The sequence below is a fragment of the Garra rufa genome, chromosome 10, assembly GCF_049309525.1.
Source record: "Garra rufa chromosome 10, GarRuf1.0, whole genome shotgun sequence".
Classification (NCBI taxonomy): Eukaryota; Metazoa; Chordata; class Actinopteri; order Cypriniformes; family Cyprinidae; genus Garra; species Garra rufa.
Window position 1 is genome coordinate 15,917,059 of NC_133370.1, and position 22,047 is coordinate 15,939,105.

Sequence of the window (22,047 nt, forward strand, 5' to 3'; positions counted from 1 at the left end):
ACAGTAAAAAACAGAGCAAAGTTTACTGTAACTGGGGAGAATACATTAATTATCTATACACCCCTAGTAACACATACCAAACTGCAAAACATCACGGGTAGAGGCATTTATGGAGTTAAGGTATGGAGTCCAAATATCATATTTTTTAATTTAGTACTGCCTATCAGAGTCTACAGAAGATAGATACATGTTTCCCAGAGGACAAAATAAGTTAAATTTACCCTGATTTTCAAATTCAAAAAGTTTTCACCCCCTCAATGCATGGTTTTTCCTTCTGAAGCATCAGTGAGCGTTTGAACCTTCTGTAATAGCTGCGTATGAGTCCCTCAGTGTGAAAAGACGCATCTCAAAACCAGTCATTGTTGGAAAGAGTTCAAATACACAAGAATGCTAAAAAAACAAAAAAAACAAAGAATTTGTGGGACCTGAAGGATTTTTCTGAAAAAGAGTGGGCAGTTTAACTGTTTAGGACAAACAAGGGACTCAAGAACAACTATCACTAAACACAAAAACAGCTGTGGATCATTTAGGTAAGAACACAGTATTAAGAATCAAGGGAATGTAAACTTTTGAACGGAGTCATTTTTATAAATTTGACTATTATTTTCTCTTGTGGACTATATGTAAACATCTTTTATGGGAAATATCTTATTCAGGTCAGTACTAAATAAACAGTAACATGCATTTTGTATGATCCCTCTTATTTTGGTAAACTGTAATTTAGCAAACTGTCTATTCAACAATGATGAATCTGAATTGTGAGCAGTCTGACCTCTGTGTTTGGCAAAAGAAAAAACTAATGTGGGTTTAGAATGACACAAGGGTGAGTAAACGATGTTCATTTTCGGGTGAACTATTCCTTTAATTCCCTTTAGATGTTTTTCTCAGAAAATGTGAGAATGAGGTTTTACAAATGGTGAGGCAGAGAGAAGGGACAGATGGAGAAAGTAGAGGAGTGAGAAGATATGTTATGCTACAGGGAATGAAACGGCAGAGTGCGAAGTAACAAGTCTCAGAACCCACTCTTGTGGTAAAGTCTAAAAAGATCAAAGTAATGATCTTTCTAAAAGACCAGATGTCAGGAAAATAGATACCAATTTATTCTAGGCAGCCAAAGTCTTGAATACACCTTAAATTGCACCCCTCTTGGCCTGCCAGCCGCGTGCAATAGAGCACATTAGCAAGGCAGCCCGTAAACCCAGAGGGAAAATAGGCCTCTTTTGAGGACATATATACATATGCGGTGTCTTTAGCAGCTAATTTGTGTAAAATGTCTCACGTTGTGAGAAGAAGATATCAAGGCTGTCTCATTACAAAGATGTGACGTCTAGAGTATATAACATTTATCAGCTTTTGATGTTTTACCGTTTCCACTTTCCATCTATCTACATCTCTAAATATTTAGCTAAACAACTGTATCTTCTCGTTTAGATTATTCTCTTGGCTCGGTTAATGATGATTACTAGCGCTGTTCATTACCACAAACTGATTGTGTGGCAGATAATATGCAAAACATTTTATAGCTATGGAAAATTGCTTGTGTGCTTGTGCTACTCTTAAAGGGATAGTTCACATAAAAATGAAAATTACCCCATGATTTACTCACCCTCAAGCCATCCTAGGTGTACATGATTTTCTTCTTTCAAACGAATGCGAGATTTTAAAGCAAAATAAAGTGTGTGCATCCATCATAAAAAGAATTCCACATAGCTCCGTGGGGTGAGTAAAGGCCTTCTGAAGAGAAATGACGCATTTGTGTAAGAAATATACCCATATTTAAAACTTTATGAACCGTAATCTAAAAATGTATAAGCTCCGGTGAGAAGTGACAAATGAGGAAGCACAAAGGAGGGAGCAAAACAAAACACCGGTCAGGAATTACAAAACGAGGATTTGTAAAGAAAAATGTTGGAGGATTTCGACATAAGCCAAGAGGAGACTTTCCTTTGCTGTAAACAAAACTTGGTACTCACGAGACGTGCGTATGACAGTTAGTGAAAGTTAGAGTTTATAAAATTTAAAATATGTATATTTTTACTAACAAAACACATCAGTTCACTTCAGAAAGCCTTTATTAACCCTCCAGAGTTGTGTGGAGGACTTTTTTGATAGATGGATGCACTTTATCGGGCTTCGAAATTTCAACACCCATTTACTGCCATTATAAAGCTTGGAAGCACCATAACTTTTTCTAATATACTTTGATTGCAGTCGTCTGAGAGAAGAAAGTCATATACACTTAGGATGGCTTGAGGATAAGTAAATCATGAAGTAATTTAAATTTTTAGGTGAACTATCCCTTTAATAAGTTGTAACAAAGACTATAGAATACCCAAGACATGTCACTCGTGTAGTTTTGAATGGGGAAAAATGCAACGCTCATTATGGCCGCGAAGCCCCGCCTTCTTAGTGAAAGAGCCAATCGTTGATTAGAAAAGTCAGCGCGTCACTGCAGCTGCCGTTAGAAGTCCCGGTTGCTATAGAAACAATCGGCGCTCTAAGACGTGCGCTCAGTACTGCGCATGCGCACTGGCTCATCTAGCCGGAAAAATAAGCGTTTTTTTAACGCTATTGGAGCACAAGGAACCATATTTATGAGGCAGTTCTTGTTGTATTTCTTTGGAGATTTAAAATATGAAATTTAATCGTAAGCTTGGTGAACAGTTTTGGAGAATTTGATGTTTCCCCATTCAAACAGATAGGAGCTGCACTTGTATGCCCGAGAGGCATTTCAAAGATGGCCGCCGAGTGACATGACTTGCCTTAAAGGGACTTTGGTTGTAATAACTTGTACAGCTAAATTTGATTATGCTTAAAAATACACAACCAATCAAAAGTTTTTAAACAGTAAGGTTACTAATGTATTTAAAGAAGTCTCTTCTGCTCACCAAGCCTGCATTATCTGATCCAAAGTACAGCAAAAACAGTAACATTTTAAAAAAAAATATTTTTACTATTTAAAATAACTGTTTTCTATTTGAATATATTTTAAAGTGTGATTTATTCCTGTGATTTCAAAGCAGAACTTTTAGCATCATTACATCAATCACATAATCCTTCAGAAATAGAATAGTTTGTAACATTATAAATGCCTTAATCATGACTTTTAACCAATTTAAAACATCCTTGCTAAATAAAAGTCTTCTTTTGAATGGTATAGTGTATAATGTTACAAAAGATCTTTCTATATTTATCAAAGAATCCTGAGGAATTGTACTCAACTGTTTTAAATACTGATAATAATAATAATAATAAATGATTTTTGAACAGCAAATGAGCACTTTAGAATGATTACTGAAAAATCATGTGACACTGAAGACTGGAGTAATGATGCTGAAAATTTAGCTTTGATCACAGGAATAAATTACATTTTAAAATATATTCAAATAGAAAGCACTTATTTAAAATAGTAAAGATATTTCACAATATTACTGTTTTTGCTGTATTTTGGATCAAATATACAGGCTTGGTGACTTCTTTAAAAAACATTAAAAATCTTACAGTTCAAAAACTTTTGACTGGTAGTGTATAAGGCTGCAGCTGAACTTAAGTGTAAGTTGGAGGAAATTTTTTTTTACAATATGAGGGAATTTGACTCCTTGAACTCTGGCTCTGCTGCCATCGGCGGGCTCTGGTCCCAATCGGGAGCTGCAAAGGGTCAAGAGACAGGTCAGTGTGTTTAAGAGTGTCCAATTCGATGAGATCTCCTCTAAGCAGGTTTCACCGTTCCTATCTGACTGTTCAATATTAGAGCAGCGGTTGGTAGAATAACAGATCCGATGAGGGCACGATAGCTGGAAGAAAAGAAGGAAAACAGGTGGAAAATAGTTCACAGAGGTCCACAGCAGCACATTTATTATTTACAACCCACCGCTCGAACGCAAATAATCCTCCTCACCCCTCACTAGCTCGAAACTTTTTGAATGCATCGCCCTCTCAACAACAAACCGTCCCCGGATCAAACGCGTCCACACACCCACACGCCGGCACAAATGCGGAGGGAGTCAGCGTGTTTGTGTTATTGTCTGCTGCTTAGGACAGGACTTCAAATGGTAAATGTCAGCAGTAGATCAAGGCAACGAGGCCTTATGGGCGAAGCCTCAGTATTGTCATTGACAGCTACAGGTAGACAGGTGGAGAGAGACAACATGCTCGTTGGAGTCGGAGGAGGGGAGATATCAGCAATTTTGCCGCCTGTTCTCTCGGCTGTGAGTCTGTCTGTGCTTTTTTCGTGTTGTCTAAAAATTCTTGAAAATAACTGGCTTGGCTGATTTTTCCACTGTCATTGCTTCCCAGACTTGAGGGGATAGGTCACCCAAAAATGAAAACGCTGTCGTCATTTACTTTCCCTCATTTTGTTACACCTGTATGTCTTTCTTTCTTGTGTGGAGCACAAAATAAGTTATTTAAAAGAATTGCTTAAAGGAGAAGTTCACTTCCAGAACAACAATTTACAAATAATTTACTCACCCCCTTGTCATTCAAGATGTTCATGTCTTTCTTTCTTCTGTCGTAAAGAAAATAATGTTTTTAAGGAAAACATTTCAGGATTTTTTCTCCATAAAGTGGACTTCTATGGTGCCCGCGAGTTTGAACTTCCAAAATGCAGTTTAAATGCAGCTTCAAAGGGCTCCAAACAATCCCAGCTGAGGAAGAAGGGTCTTATCTAATGAAATGATGGGTTATTTTTTAAAATACAATTAATATACTTTTTAACCTCAAATGCTCATCTTGTCTAGCTCTTTGTGTACTCTGTTGGTACTTCTGCAGCAATGTAGGACGATTTTGAAGTTGGAGGAGAAAATGAGATGGGGAGTTTTTCAATATACCCTGTTTTAAACCAGAATACACAGAGTACACGCAGAGCTAGACAAGACGAGCTAGATGAATCCGTTTTTTTTTTTTTTTTTTTTTTTTTACAAAATTACTGATCATTCTGGAAGATAAGACCCTTCTTCCTCAGCTGGGATTGTTTAGAGCCATTTGAAGCTGCATTTAAACTGCATTTTGGAAGTTTAAACTCGCGGGCACCATAGAAGTCCACTATAAAGAGAGAAATCCTTAAATGTTTTCCTCAAAAAACATAATTTCTTTATGACTTTCTCTATGACTTAAAGACATGAACATCTTGGATGTCAAGCAGGTGAGTAAATCGTCTTTAAATTTTTGCGCAGTCAAATTTACCTGTGGCCTGCAACATTTTCTTTTGAAAAAACACCAAACAAAACAGCTATTTCAAAAAGGAAATGCAATTGACCCTTCGAAAACAGCGTGATTGACAGGCGATCTGACCAATCACAACGCAGAATCTGCCATTCTGTCTGACAAACAAACCAGACAGGAGAGGAGATTAACTTTGGTGGACTTAAACTTGAAAATTTGTGTGTATTGATGTCTTTCCGCTGTTGAAATAAAATACGTTCAGATGTTTATTAATTGTCACGACCACACACAAAGGGAGAAGGTGAGTATCTTTCAAGGTATTTATTAACAAACGTGCACAGTACAACACACGTGCAATCGGGTGAAATAAGGTCTCTGTGGTCAAATCTTCAAACAAACACAACAGGTGAGTTCAAGTTCATAAGGATCATAGCGTTAGCAATAGTCACTTCCCTTTAACACGATTAACGTGTATCACAGGAGAACATCAGAGCAATCCACGAGGAGCACAGGAGAACATCGGAAGAATCCACGAGGAGCACAGGAGAGACAACAGGAGGGGGAGAAGATCCACAGAGAAACATCCATGCAACTTTGATACCAGCCGATGAGTGAGTGGCAGAGGTAGGTATATAAAGGGTGTGGTGATTGCCGGTGCAGGTGACGGTGATTAGTATTCTGGTGATGGTTCACGGGTGTGCTGTGGTGGTGATTGGCTGGTTGGTGGAGGATCGTGGTGATTGGGGCTGAGGGAACGTGCAGAGGGTGTGACATCACCCCCTCCTCCACGGGTGACTCCTGGCACCCAAGAACGGCGACGGGGACGACCACGACCTCTGGGAGCTGGGCGTTCGGGATGTTGGCGGTGGAATTCCTCGAGGAGAGTCGGGTCCAGGATGTCGTCACGGGGTATCCACGATCTCTCCTCGGGTCCGAACCCCTCCCAGTCCACTAGGTACTGGAGCTGGCCGTTCCGCCGCCGGGAGTCTAGGATTTCTTGGACTTGGTAGATGTTATCTCCAAGGATCTCTGGTGGGTCGGGAGGAGGAGGTGACTCCGACTCTGTGGAGGAAGGGAACAGGGGTTCAGTGTGGCGCTTGAGTAGGGAAACGTGAAACGAGGGGGCGATTCTGTAATGTGGAGGTAGGTTTAGACGGTAGGTGACAGGGTTGATCTGTGAGTGCACGGTGAAGGGCCCTATGTAGCGGGGACTCAGCTTCCTACTGGGCAGCCGGAGGCGTATGTCTCGAGTGGACAACCATACCTGGTCCCCGGGGAGGTAAACTGGGTTGGGTAACCTACGGCGGTTGGCATGTTCCGTATGCCTCCGTACTGCCCGCTGGAGATGGACGTGCGCTGAGTCCCACACCCTCTCGCTCTCTCGGAACCAGTGATCTACCGCGGGCACCTCGGAGGACTCTCCAGTCCATGGAAACAGAGCTGGTTGATAACCTAGAATGCATTGGAATGGGGTTAGACCAGTAGAGGTTTGACGGAGGGAATTTTGCGCATACTCAGCCCACGGTAGATACTGGCTCCAGGTGTTTTGATGTTGGGAACAGTACGTCCGAAGGTAGCGGGAGATTTCCTGTATTTTCCGTTCGGTCTGCCCGTTCGTTTGAGGGTGATATCCGGATGACAGGCTGACTGTGGTACCCAGAAGTTGGAAGAAGGCCCGCCAGACCCTGGAAATGAATTGGGGTCCCCGATCGGACACGATGTCTTCTGGGAGTCCGAAGTTCCGGAATACATTGTGGAATAGTGCCTCTGCGGTTTCTAGTGCTGTGGGGAGACCTTTGAGAGGTATTAATTTGCAAGCTTTCGAGAATCGATCGACTACCACTAAAATTGTGGTGTAACCCTGAGAGGGGGGCAGGTCTGTGGCGAAGTCAATGCCCAAGTGTGTCCAGGGTCGGCGGGGAATAGGTAACGGTTGTAATTTACCTTCGGGTAAGCGGCGTGGGGTTGTGTTGACGGCGCAGACCGAACATCCTTGGACGTACCGTTCCACTTCCCTGCTCATGTTGGGCCACCAATATTTCTGCTGGAGGAGCGAGAGGGTTCGCCTGCTGCCAGGATGTCCTGAGCCGGGGGACGTGTGCGTACTATCCAGCAGAAGGGGTCTGAGACGGCTTGGGACATAGACACGACCCGGGGGAAGCTCCGGTGGTGCAGGTTCCTCGAAGGTGGCGGCCCGTATATCTTCATCCAGCTGCCATAGTATGGGTGCGAGAAAGACAGATGGGGGTAGAATTGGATCAGGATCGTCAGAGGTAGGTTCAGGTGAGTGCATACGTGATAGGGCGTCTGCTTTGGTGTTTTTGTGGCCGGGTTGGTAAGTAATGTGGAAATTGAATCGGGCAAAGAATAATGACCAGCGAGCTTGGCGGGCATTTAGTCTCTTGGCGTTCTGAATGTACTGGAGGTTCTTGTGGTCGGTTATTACGGTGAAGGGGAACTGGGCTCCTTCCAACCAGTGCCGCCACTCTTCGAGGGCGAGCTTTATGGCCAGCAGTTCGCGGTCTCCAATTCCATAATTCTGCTCAGCTGGGGTAAGTTTTTTGGAATAGTACGCACACGGGTGGAGGGATCGGGGTTCATCAGACCACTGGGACAGCACGGCTCCTACGCCCACGTCCGCCGCATCTACCTCCACCACGAAGGGCCTTGAAGGGTCGGGGTGCTTGAGGATGGGAGCGGTGGTGAACATTAGTTTTAGACGGTCGAAGGCTTGCTGAGCCTCTGGAGTCCACTGTAGTACCCGGCGACCTCCCTTTAAGAGGGAAGTGAGTGGAGCCGATAGGAGGCTATAGTTCTTTATAAAGCGTCGGTAGAAGTTAGCGAAGCCTAAGAAACGCTGAAGCTCCTTCACCGTCCTGGGCTCCGCCCACTTGGCCACTGCGTCCACCTTGCCGGCTTCCATGTGAACTCCCTCCGCAGTGATCACGTATCCGAGAAAGGAGATGGTGGGCTGATGGAATTCACATTTTTCTAATTTTAGATAGAGTTGGTACTCACGGAGGCGTTGGAGAACCTGACGGACGTGGTCTTGATGTTCCTTTAGGTTACGTGAGTAAATGAGGATATCGTCAATGTAGATGATTACGAATCGATGGAGGTAGTCGCGGAAGATTTCGTTCATGAAATTCTGAAATACGGAAGGACTGTTAGCCAGGCCATAGGGCATCACCTGATATTCATAGTGACCGGTGGGGGTGATGAAGGCGGTCTTCCACTCATCTCCTTCTCGGATACGGATCAGGTTGTATGCACTGCGGAGGTCGAGTTTGGTGAAGACGCGGGCTTCCCGTAGTTCCTCCAAGGCAGCTGGCACTAGAGGAAGTGGATAGGCGAATTTCACCGTGGCGTCGTTGAGCACCCGGTAGTCAATGCAAGGTCTGAGCCCACCATCCTTCTTGGGGACGAAGAAGAAACTGGATGCTGCTGGGGACGTGGAAGGTCTGATGAACCCCTGTTGGAGAGCCTCCTGGATGTAATTCTCCATGGCTTCCTGCTCAGGACGTGAGAGGGGGTAGATCTTCCCGTGGGGTAGTTTGGCGCCTGGCAGCAGGTCGATACTACAGTCCCAGGGCCGGTGCGGTGGTAGTTGTGTGGCCCGTTCCTTGCTGAAGACATCGGTGAAAGACTGATAGACGGGGGGAATGGTGGTGGCGGATTGAGTGGCAGGGCTCTCTATGGTGGTGGCGTGCAGAGGGATAGGACGGTATGGAGACTTTGCATCTGACGAGGAAGGATGGTAGCCGTGGTCCTCACACGTTGCGCCCCACTCCAGGACCTCTCCTGTGCTCCAATCTATGCGGGGTTGGTGCTTAATGAGCCATGGTCTGCCCAGGATGACATCCACGTTGGCTCGCGGGAGTACTAGGAGGGTCAGATGTTCCCGGTGGTTGTGTTGGGAGACGAGGGTCACTTTTCTGGTCCGGCGAGATATCTTACCATCGCCCAATGGTGAGTTTTGGATTGTGGTTATGTGGTATGTGACCTCATTTTGAACGGTGGGAATTCGATGTTTAGCAATGAAGTGTGATGAAACAAAATTGCCAGCCGCTCCGGAATCCACGAGCACATAGATGGGGAGAGTACGAGAGTTTACTATTAGTTTAGCGGTAATATGGGGTAAGAGAGACATGGCCGGAGTAATAGATACGGTACTCACCATTGGACGAGGCGGGCGGACTGGACAGGCACTGATGAAGTGAGAGGCTTCTCCACAATATAGGCACAGATGATTATTAATTCGTCGTTTCCTCTCCGCAGGATCCAGGCGATAGGAGTCAGTAATCATAGGCTCCTCCGCGTCTCGTTGGGGTGACGGTGTTCGGAGTGGAGGGAAGCTGGGTACAGACTTTGTAGAAGGACACGCTGAGAGATGTTGAGAAATGCCTACTGCCTTCTTAATAAAGGTTTCCAGCGGTACGTTGTCATCGTAAATAACCATATGCTTGCGGATCTGGGGTTTAAGCCCCTTACGGTAGGCTGCTAGGAGAGCTACTTGGTTCCAACCACTGGTGGCCGCTAGGGAGCGGAAGCGCAGGGTGTATTCATGGATATTGGACGCACCTTGATTCAGAGTGATCAGCTCGTCGTGCACCGAAAGGGGAGTGAGCGCAGCTCCAAACACGTCCTTGAAGTGGGCAACGAAAGCATTATAGGAGATTAAAGCGTCGCTCCGTGAATTCCAGAGTGCGTCTGCCCATTGGAGTGCCTGTCCAGTGAGGAGGGAAATCATAAAAGATATTTTAGAAATTTCGTTAGGAAACTGGTGTGCGTTGGCTTCAATATAGAGGGAACTTTGCAGGAGGAAACCATTGCAACCACCCGGGTCTCCGGAATAACTCATGGGGCGAGAGAGGGGCGTGTTGGAAATCGTCGTTGGAGCAGCAGGTAGAGATTGACGAAGGACGTTTACCATATCCGCAAATGGATCGGGGGTGTCTTCGGTGATAGCGGCACTCGCCTCCATGAGTGAAGCGGTGAGTTAATATTTTAGGGGCTGGTATCCTGTCACGACCACACACAAAGGGAGAAGGTGAGTATCTTTCAAGGTATTTATTAACAAACGTGCACAGTACAACACACGTGCAATCGGGTGAAATAAGGTCTCTGTGGTCAAATCTTCAAACAAACACAACAGGTGAGTTCAAGTTCATAAGGATCATAGCGTTAGCAATAGTCACTTCCCTTTAACACGATTAACGTGTATCACAGGAGAACATCAGAGCAATCCACGAGGAGCACAGGAGAACATCGGAAGAATCCACGAGGAGCACAGGAGAGACAACAGGAGGGGGAGAAGATCCACAGAGAAACATCCATGCAACTTTGATACCAGCCGATGAGTGAGTGGCAGAGGTAGGTATATAAAGGGTGTGGTGATTGCCGGTGCAGGTGACGGTGATTAGTATTCTGGTGATGGTTCACGGGTGTGCTGTGGTGGTGATTGGCTGGTTGGTGGAGGATCGTGGTGATTGGGGCTGAGGGAACGTGCAGAGGGTGTGACATTAATGTTCTTTTCGGGCTTTAAATAAAGAAGACATCTAATAAGGCAATACAGTGATCTGTCACAAAACATAGGTAATTAACTGTAATTATTGTTTGAATTTCTTCAATTGAGAATAGCCTGAGAGTTATTGAAATTAACTGAACCAACACTAAAATGACTGGAGCTGAATAATGACATGCTTGTCTTGAATTTGAATTTAAGTTTTGAAGTTTGCATTTATTCAGTTACTTTCCTCTTTAATACTGTAAAGCTTCTTTGAAACAATCTCTAAAGCACTATAAAAATAATCTTGACTTGATTTATGTTTTATGGTTTCTGCTTTCCATCTGTCTTCAATGCAACATAAGCCAATTGGAAATACTTTATATACACTCTATATACATTTCTGCAAAACTGAAAAAATGTGCCTATATGTGACCCTGGACCACAAAACTTAAGTAGCACGGGTATATTTGTAGCAATAGTCAAAAATACATTGCATGGGTCAAAACTATCCATTTTTCTTTTATGCCAAAAATCATTAGGATATTAAGTAAAGATAATGTTTCATGAAGATATTTTGTACATTTCCTACCATAAATACATCAAAACTTAATTTTTGATTAGTAATATGCATTACTAAGAACTTAATTTGGACAACTTTAAAGGTTTTCTCAATATTTAGATTTTTTACACCCTCAGATTCCAAATTTTCAAATAGTTGTATCTCGGCCAAAGATTGTCCTAACAAACCATGCATCAATGCAAAACTTATTTATTTAGCTTTCAGATGATGTATAAATGTATTATGACTGGTTTTGTGGTCCAGGGTCACATATGTACGAATCGTGTACAAACAACTCCAGTTTCCAGGAGATATGAACACTAGAGGCAGTAAAACTCTGACTAACTTTCATTCCTTTTCACACACAGTAGCTATGATTTACAGGTACAGAGTTTTGATTAATAAAGCATTTACACAATTACTTGCAGAATATTATGCCATAATTTCAAAACCGATACTTTTAAATGTTGCCTTCACATATACAGCTTCATATGCATGACTTTTCTAATTCAGTCGGTTTGCTCAGTAGCTCATGCGATACGGCGTTGCACTTGAGTGATGAAGAGCTGTGAAACTACGATTTGACAAAACAGCTCAAATCCACACAAGAATGTTTAAATACCATGGCTGCATCTACAAATGCATTTTTATATTACTTTTGCATTTGTTAACACTATCGGTTAGGTTTAGGGTTAGGTTTGGTGTAGGGGATATTTCCAACATGATAGAGCATTAACCTTTAGCGACACTCCCTAGATATTTGAATTCTGAACAGTCGCAATGCGTACCTCAAGCAGCATAATAAATACGCAGCAATACCTGCCTGTACCAACATAATAAAAATGTGCCATAGTCACATACTAACCGTGTGTTTTAGTGCCACTCTATGGACATTTCACTTTGAAACTGCCATGAAACATGCAGTAAGATACGTAATTACGGAGTTGCAGAAATGTATAAAGGCATGTATTTTTATGATCATTCTCTTGGCTCTGATAATGATGTTTTAATCAAGTAGTAAATAAACTTTACACTTCCCATCATGCTTTCCATGATTAGCTGGATAGGGAGAGAAAATGATGAAACAAAGAATGCATTTTTTTAGGAAGATGAGAAATGAGAAGATGTTTAATGTTTTATTATGTTGGTATTTCAAAAGACTTTCTGTTATGTTTTTTGGGTGAGTTATCATTGTGGTAAAGTGTTGAGCCTGTGCTTGGGTTTTGAACCTGTTAACAAGACTTCAAGCTGCTTTAATAAAAGAAAAGCAACTCCCAGTACCATCTTTAGACTGCCAACATCTAACAACATATGTGTTAAGAAAAGATCTATCTAGATTGATAGTATATTATTAAAACTCTTTGGTTAAACTTTAAACATAGACAGTGGTTCTGCTCAATGGCAACATGTTATGTCTACTTAAATACTTCATATCCACCTTTTTCTGAATGCGGAAGTCTCGCCTGACTGGTGTTTCTAGTCAAATTAATGTATTTACCGAGTTGATATTAAACCTGCACATATTTTTATATTTAGTTATATTGAAAAAGTTATTTTTTTCCCCATATTAACATGGATTTCTATGGAGACTGGAACACGAAACCACCCAAATGGAAGTAAGAATCCATCATGGCGCCGCTCATTGAAAAGGTGGATAGGATGAAGTAAAGTGAACTGAGTAAACTCAACTAAAATTGGAGTGTCCAAATAACTTAATTTAATCATGTGGAATCACTTTTCACATTTAGGTGAATTTTTTTGCCTGTACAGTAGGAGGACAGACGAGAAATCATGGGAGAGGAAAGAGGGGAATTGTACCTTCAGGGCTCAAACTGTGGTTGTCCGAAGTGCAATAGAGTGCTACAATGTTGTTATGGACCACTTTGACTTTCAAGGGACATAAACAGCTAAAAAAATTCTAATAAAAATTGCTTTTGCATTCATACAGGAGTGGAACCACATGATGGTAAATAACAGAATTTTTGGGCGAACTATCCATTTAAGCAGAAGTGCCTGTTAACACTGAAATACATTTTCTGCGCTGTTGTGATAAGTTGTTTTTAAACGAGTGTCGTGCGCAAAAGAGGTGATATTGAAGCTGAAGGACGGCGTGGGTCAGAGACACCATCACTTTTTTAAAATGGTGCCCTTCAAAGCCCAACAGATACACAGACACACAAAGGAAGCCTTGGCAGGAACACCAAACAGAAAGAAAACAGTCATTCCCGGGTGGATAAATACGTCCATTTATGCTTTGACTGGCTCCGTTCTGCTTCTATGATGGTCTTTTTAATATTGGACTCACATAGTGTTTCTGTTGTGCTGTCTTGCCTAAGAGAAATTATTGAAATGTACGGGGAAATGCAAAGAACTGCACTCACCCGGTAGTCTATTACCATAATAAGGAGGGAGTAATGATGTTGTAAATTGTGATGATTGCTAAATTATAGGAATTTATTTTCTATTATGCAAGGGATTTCTGTAAGAGATAGTTGTCATGATTGTTGTGATAGGCTGCAGACTGCTGAGAGCGAGGGAGAGTGAGTACGTGATGAGGGATTTTAAAACAGTCGTTTTATTATGGGAGAGAGAGGAAGAGGGAGAGAGTGAGTGAGAGAGAGAGGGAGAGAGAGAGAGATGCGATAACAGCGTTTGCCCTGTTCATATTTGACTCAGTGCTTGTCATTGAACACCGACAGACTCACTCAGCGCAGAAAAGAAAGTCCACGCATTAAGATCAACATTACAAGGTAAAACATTCATATTTTCTATGATCACACGGGATGAATTTACCGCGAGGTATCAAAGGCAGCGCTTCTGTCTCCTTCATAATTTAGAGTCTCTTTTTTGAATGTTGGATTAAGGAACAAGCACTCGCGAAGGATTTGTTTGAAAATGTATTAATTTCAAATCGAATATGTTTTGCTGTGTGTGTGTGTGTGTATTTTTTTTAACTGACTATTTTGGCTGTAAATCCATGTGAACGAGAATAGCATCCTCCTGTTTTGTTCAGTTTTTGTCCGCTTGCATTTATATTAACGTCCATCTGAAGTCCATTGTACGACTGTTTCTATCAATGTATGATAATTCAACACATAGTCAACACAAAGTACCGATGCTCCGCATTGACAGTGTCAAAAAAACTCCACTATGTATTCCAGTAGCCTACTGTGTAATGCATGCGTCCTGTCCTTTATACATAAGCGGTGGTTTTATGATATATGAGTATATGAGTTATTAAATACGGGACTCACTCTTGGGAAACGCGGACCTTCCACATGACTGAATGCGCGCAGAGTTGGAGCAGATGGCGTGCGCGCTTCTGTCTGTCTGTCGCCGTTCAGGGATTCGCGGGGCAGCAGCAGACACGTTTACCGACACCCCGGTGTTCGCGGGGCAAATATTAAACGGTTAGTCCCTTCCCTAACGACGGCTTCACTGATGACACTCATTTGAATCGCTAATAATGTTTTTAGGCGCAAAGTGAGTCTGGCTGCGCGTGAGCGCGCGGCAGGGCTGGATCGCACGGTCTGCTGCTCGTGCCATGTGTTTCCCCAAAATATATTAATAGCACGAATGCCCTTTTTGTAGGGCAGACGTTGTTTTTTTGCTATGTTTATTTGAAATAATAATTAGTGATGGTAGTAGGCAGATTTGCTGCTGCTTTCATCACCCGTAGGCTTTGAGTGAAGTAGCTTACCTGTATATGATGCGTTTGGATTTGACCGAGCTTTCCAGGTCTGACCTGGTTAAATCGTAACCCTATTCTAAAAGAGAGTTGTGAGTGTTTTTTAAAGTCTACGTGTTTCTTTTTATGTGGTATAAGCGTATACGTTTCACTGATAAACATTTCAACCACAAAAGTTAGATTACAAGTTAGTCAGAGCTTACAAAATAGCTGCGTTCGGATGAGGAGGTAACCATAGCAGCAGCAGGCTGGTCGGATCGTTTTTCGGTAGTGTATGGTACGTTACATCGATATTGTTATTATTATTTTTTAATTTGCTTGTCTGTATCTCTAATTGAAGTCACTGGATATTGCATGTTATCTAATATGTATCCTCAGGATTTGTTGAGTGTCTGTTGCTTAAAGGTCCACTTAAGTACTTTGAAACACATATTTCTGTGTATTTCTGTGTTGACATAATTTCAGCTGAAACAGGAAGACAGGGCGGGACATATCAAGCAGCACTGCCTCCTTTTTTAAACAGCCAATAGCGTTTTGTTTATATCACAGCTTGGTCAGCGTATGACAGCCACAATCTCATCCATATTGCTATAAAATATAGCATTCAGTGTAAAATTCACATAGCTCTGATACATTTTGTGGTCTACGCTGATTTACGGATATGATCCACTCCATGCTATCGTGTCTCTGGATCAGAGCAGACTAGGTGCGCGCTGCGGCGGTTCATGTGACACTAGGTAAAACCAGACTTCTTTGGCCCCAATGGAAAGCATTTTTACACTGAATCGTTCCCTATCCCCTATATAATGCACTACGTGCCATTCACAGTACAAAAAAATACTACCTCTGTAAACAAGTGACTGATTTCAACAGCAGCTTCAGCATGGAGGCAGGACGCTTTGGATTCTAGAGACCATTTCATTAAATGGAAAATTTGATGAGAAGCTGAAGTGCATGTCAACAAAATCATTAATCCACATTGTTATTTAAAGTACCCATGAAATAGAAATGCGTACCTCAAGTTCTTAGACTTTTAGTATTAATTTGTTAGCCTTAAGATCATCTATAAGCTAGTGTGCTCCAAAACAATGACAAAATTTGCATTTAAGCATTCAAAACTTAGTCTCTAACTTCTGCCAATATGGATCAATGATTTTGATGAAATCACACTGCACTTCAGCTTCTCATCAAACTTTCTGTCCAATCAAATGCTCTCTAGAATTCGAAGCGTCCAGCCCCCTACAATATAAATAAATTTTGTGATAGCATATGTGCGAGTCGGCGCAGACCACAAAACGTATTGGACCCATTTGAATTTTATACATAATGCCATATTTTATAGAAATATTGATGAGATTGTGGCTGCCATATGCTGTTAAATGCGGCTTTACTGAGCTAAACGGCTCTGGCCCAAGCTGTGATATAAACAAAACGCTATTAGCTATTTAAAAAAAAAAAACGGTGGGACTACGTGATATGTCCCACCCTGTCTTCCTGTTTTAGTTTGTTTCAAAGCATTTCAGTGGACCGTTAAATGTGTATAATGTGCTTTGTGTATAAAGTACTTATAATAAGTCCTGTAAGTAATTACTGGTTGATAGTTTATAAACACTATGGCTTTACACTGAGTATCATGACCAGCTGAGCAAAGTGAATGTGGCCAGGATTAGACTGTTAGTCCGACCACTGGCAGTTGGAGACAGTGCACTTCTGTTTGTTGTCACTAGAGGCACACTTTACACATCTTTAAATGATTGGATGAACATGGACATTTCTGTGGGGAAAATTTTTTTTTTTTTTTTTTTTACAAAGCACTGCCTGATTTTTGTAAGTTTTTTTTTTTTTTTACTTTTTGCCTTTATTTAGATAGCACAGAAGGAAGACATACAGTAAATCATGGTAGGGGAGAGAGGCAACTGAACCAGAAAAGAACCTCAAGTCAGGACTCGAACTCAGGTCGGCCGAAGTGCAGCCACACCATATGTTGGAAATCTTACTCACACGGCTATTGCTCCAACAGCGCAGCGACAGCCTTTTTTTTTTTTTTTTTGTTCTCTGAATGAAGCAGTGCAAATCTTGTGTGGTTAGATGGGGTTACATACTGAGGGTATATTGCATGTAGCATTGGATATATTTGTGAGATGTAGAGGTTTGGAGTGTTGCAATACCGCCAGGCCTTTGAAATCAACTTTTAAGCTTCTTCATCATTACTTGGAAGAGCTGAGAGCCCTTTGTCCCTTGTCACATGCTGGGCAAAGAACAAATAATAAGCAGAGGAAGAAATTCTTACAGAAACACTTATAAAAACACACTTGAGGAGCAGAAAAAATGTGAAAGAAGAGCCCCTCTGCACTCCAACTGTATTTCTACATTTATTTCGTGTTATGGGCTTATGATGTCCGTATATGTACCTTTCTTATTGTTTTTTTGTTTTTTTTGATTTGGTCCTTTCTTGTACAGTAATTGTCTGTGTTTTGAAAATGAAATGCATTTTACTCCTTTGATGATTTTGTGCTATCAAAGAGACCCAGATACAAATGGATTTTTTTTTGTCTGTTTTTGTTGTTTTTACTGCAAGTATATGCAGAAAAAAATATTTTTGTGATGCACAAAATCCCTTTCAGCTTGGCTAAGCTTCAGCAAGGGGAGGTTCACTGTTACAAAATGGGCCAGGCAGGAGGCAGCTTGCAGTTTGGGTGAACACTCCTCTGATTTTATTTAACACGACTCCAGCAATCTGTGTCAGCAATAAGCTTGTAATTGTTTACACCCAAGGAGCTCTTGCATTTACCAAGGGAGAAATCGAGAAGGAGAGATAGCGTGATGAGAAAATGAGGAGGCATCCATGTTGAAATAGACACGAGACATTGGCTCAACAACTTATGCTGGACGAAGAAAAAAGCAATAGAGAGATGCTGGTATTGTCACCAGCAAGACTGTCTGACTCACAGCCCTAGGCATTTCTTTCATTTACAATAGATGCAATGATGAGCACATGCAATGAGGACAAGAAAAGGGATGAGCAATGGTGAACGTAAAGGTGTTTGTGTTGTAGATCCAAACCTGAAATATTCGCTGTCATTTTGAGAAAAAGGCTCATTATGCAACATCAACACAGCCTTAGCGAATTAGAAAGCAAGAGTTTCTGTTTCCACAGAAAAGAGCGACTTGTTCTTCTAAAGAGATGCCATCTACAGCAGGCTGTTGTGTAAAATGAAGCCGACAAGCTTTATCAGATGAGAGGCCCTCAGAGACCAAGTTAAAGCGAGTATTAAAGCTAACATTGGGCCCTTTTTACCATCCTGAATCAGATTAGTATCATGCAATTTGTCTTTTTGGATGCTAACAGATTTCTTGGCATCTTTCTGACATGGCATTTAGTGTCAAGGATATGTAATAGCTTGTTTTTTGTGTTCATAAGTGGAACAGAACCAGCTACCCAAACACAGAAACCTTTTAGCGGATGTTTAAAACCTTCGCTGAAAGAAACACTGTGCCTCTGTAATTTGTTAATGTGACTCAGGAAAATAATGTTCTTGGCTGTTTCCGTGAAAAAGAATCAGGTGAAGTGAGCAAATAAGGTTATACCTTCGATCTCTCTGTGTGTAAATAGCTCGCGGAGGTGAAAAATAAAAAGCCCTTATGTTAGTGGAGCAAGAATATGCTTATTATTGTGATGTACAGTACTTCAAACAGTTATTTTGTTATTTTAATGTTTTTCTGAATATATTGTAGGAGGCAACAGAGCTCTTTGTGCCAAAGGCAGGAAGTGGTCTCTACTGATAGGCAGTAAGTGGGACTTGTTGTACGCTGTTGAAGTGAAAAATAAAGTATTGCTTTAAGAGCTATTGGCACTGAGAGTGAATATTAACCGCTAGAAATTAAACCGAAACAATTCATTTCCATGGACCTAATCACACCGGGGAATGAAATGTGTCCATAGACAAACTAAGAGTTTTTTTCACACTGTAGTTTAACTAAAAACGACTCACTGACCAAGAAGACAGTCTTTGGATTGTGCAAAATCAGTCAATCAAACTTACTGGCTTCATTATGTTGGCCTGCAATGCCTATAAATCTTCAAAGTTCAAGCCAACATTCAAAGTTTTCAACTCATTCAAATTCAGTCCAAATATAGTAATTAGAATTTAAAAAGCATTATTGATTCAGTTCTGAATGGGACATAACTATGGTGTCTGATCATTAAAGAATTTCTCAATTTCAAATATCAGTCTTGGTTCCCAGGTATAATCTTAATGTAGCCAAATCCTTTTTAGTGCAAGTCAGTTTACTCGGCAGCCATTTTGGCAATGGCCCCAGGCAGCTATTTTCTGTGTGATAAATACAACTTCTGTCTGCTTAAATGAGGAAAGACTAAAATCTCCAAAATTGTTTGTGCCTCAATAACATAAAATCAGCAATAAAATCTGGCAACAACAGTATCATAAATTTAATGTCTTTAGCTCAAATATTGAGTGCTGTGGTTTCTTCCATTCGTTTATCTACGAGCAGACTCTAGCACTCCTCTGTGACCAACATAGGAAAAAGAGGGTATAAAAGATGAATGGATGTATCTAGAAGTGGTCCATCTCCTCCTTCTGTTTGTTATGTAGTCTAATCTTACTGGAGCTGAGAATAAGAATGATTTGGTTGATTGGGTTGTGCCATTCTAGCAGTCAGACAAACATTTGAATGACAACTATAAATCCGACACTATGATTAGTGCCACTCTGTAATACAGCTTTCAAACATCAACTGCTCTTCCAAGAGGGAATTATATAGTCTCTTTTGGTGGTGTATTTTAATCCAATTGATTTTACAATTTATTTGACACTAAGGCATCTCAGATATTGAAGAAGAATATTCAGAGTTCAGTACAAGTTAAGATCAAGTATTTGTAGCATACTATTGATTACCATAAAAATACATTTTCCTTCAAAAAAAAAAAAGAAAAAAAAAAAAAGAAACATAAATTGAGATTAATGGTAAAGGTACTAATGTGTCTGACAAGACGTGGAGCTCTCATGCCACACATCACACCTACCTGATCTCAAGACGAAAACGTACTTGTGGGAACTTTTAAGCAAGAGGCGAGACCACTGCAGTTTCCAACAGAAATTAACACTAGAGACAGTAAAACAGCGAGCACTTGTAATAGTTTTCGTACACAGTTATGATTACAGCTCCATATGTTTGGCTTTCCGGTGTTGACGTGTGGTTACTACTCCCCTTGTATTGATGTTTATTGTAGGTGTGGGGCAGGGGTTAGGGTTAGGATTAGGCAATCATGTAGCAATTTTAACAAGAGGGTGTAAAGGGGGCAGGGGGTCAAAATTAGACACAACACCAGATGTAACAAGCTGGCTTGGTAGCTCAGCCGGCACGGAATTGGACTTAGGATGTGGAATCCTCAGATACGAATCCCATGAAAAACATGACACACAAGATGAAAGAGCTGAAAGAAAAGAGATAGAAAAACAAGCTAAAATGGAATGCTTGTGAATTGAAATGTATTATCAGGAAGGTTTAGGTGTAGTGCAGATGGTACGTATAAGAGTTTTTTATTGCATCTTTGTAAATGGCCTTTCTTAATAATGTGCTAGTTAGAGAGGCAGGGTGAGCAGAGCTCATTAGCATTTAAGGGAACATGCAACAGAATAGCTCGCTTTAAAAAGGGCTGATTTTGACCAGGTAAAAAGAGTGTTTTTTACACTACCATAATGTTAACCAAAGTGCATTATAGACTTCTCATTAAGACACTAAGGAATCATATCAACTTGTGAAAAATTAAAGTGTCAGGTTCTCAGTTCAAAAGATATGTGAACTGATCATTTCTTCTTTTTTACTAGTTATAGCACAAAATAAACTTGAATGAACTTCAGAAGGTATCTTGTTTCAACCACGGAAAAGATGTCAATACTCACTATTTTTCAAGTTCAAGTCCACCGATGTTAATCTACCGTACTCTCCTGTTTGTTTTGTTTGTCAGACAAAAGTGGCAGATTTGGCGTTATGATTGGTCAGATCATATGCCACTCAAACTCCCGACCAAGGATCAAATCTGTTTTCTTAATATTCCTTTAATCTAGAATATAGCAGAGTTTTCATGCCAAGAGAGATGAAGGCATTACAGAAGCTCCATCAGCTGCTGTCCATTTTCCCACCACTGCTTGTATTAACAATATCTCTTTAGCGGCGTGTAATCTGGGCTAGACTATGAATGTGAGCATGTGATGTTTGCATTAGTCTGAAGCCTCTCTCTATGAGTGTGTGAAAGTGAGATTTTTGTCTAGGAAAATGTGTGTGGTCATGAAAGAGACTAATGTGTCGGAGCCCAACCCTTGACACGGACGTCCAACAGGAATTGTGAAAATCCTATTGTAAATTTGCCTACTCTTCGAAGATAATTGGCTTATTCCTGTGTTAAATTGGCCTGTTCTACAGGATGTTGAGTGGGTTTAACACGCTCTCACTGCAGACACAGTATGTCAGTTTCTTTGGGACTCAGACGGGTATTACACGCAGAATTATTGTATGACAATGATGGACTGATAGCTGTGGAGGGCCTGAAGCAGGGGAAGAACGTGCTATGGCACATGGACTGGCATCCGCTTTATCAGACAGACAGACAGATGTATTCCCCCCTTACACAGTCATGCACTGCCTCACTGGAAGAGCACAAATCACCAGCGAGATGGCTGGTTGGCTGGCTGTGGCGAATTTTAAATGTGAACTGTCATTTTTGGTTGCCATTTTGGCTCATATCGAAGGACGGTTGAACTTCATCTTGTTTACTTGCTGTCACTTGCTTGCCGTCCTCCTACAGAAACCCATGCCAGTTGTGAACACGACCGAGTTGCCACCAATTTACCTGGTCTTATTAGAAAAGAGAGAATGCCTGTTGCATTTTTTCCCTTGGCTGCGATCGTACGCTAGCTACGGCTTGAGCTTTTCAAATCCGATCTTCTAAACAAAGCATATAATAACCTCGACAACCTTATTCAGTCCCAATTATGTCACATTTGACTCTAGGTGCCAAACTTTCAGTGACCTCGACCATCCTCTTTTGTCACCTTGTGTTGAGTTTCAGACCTCCATCTCCAACTCTTTCCAATTTACTGTCGAATG

The 22,047-nt window shown here is 41.4% G+C and overlaps 1 protein-coding gene across 1 annotated transcript in view; it reads left to right on the forward strand.

The window, feature by feature from the left end:
* Window positions 1–13,859: 13,859 nt before the first annotated feature.
* The window catches only part of cdh24b (cadherin 24, type 2b), a 223,490-nt gene continuing 215,302 nt past the window's right edge, over window positions 13,860–22,047 (forward strand). The window contains exon 1 of the mRNA XM_073849380.1: window positions 13,860–13,981. The gene's annotated coding sequence lies outside the window, so the exon portion shown is untranslated. The remainder of the gene's footprint in view (window positions 13,982–22,047) is intronic.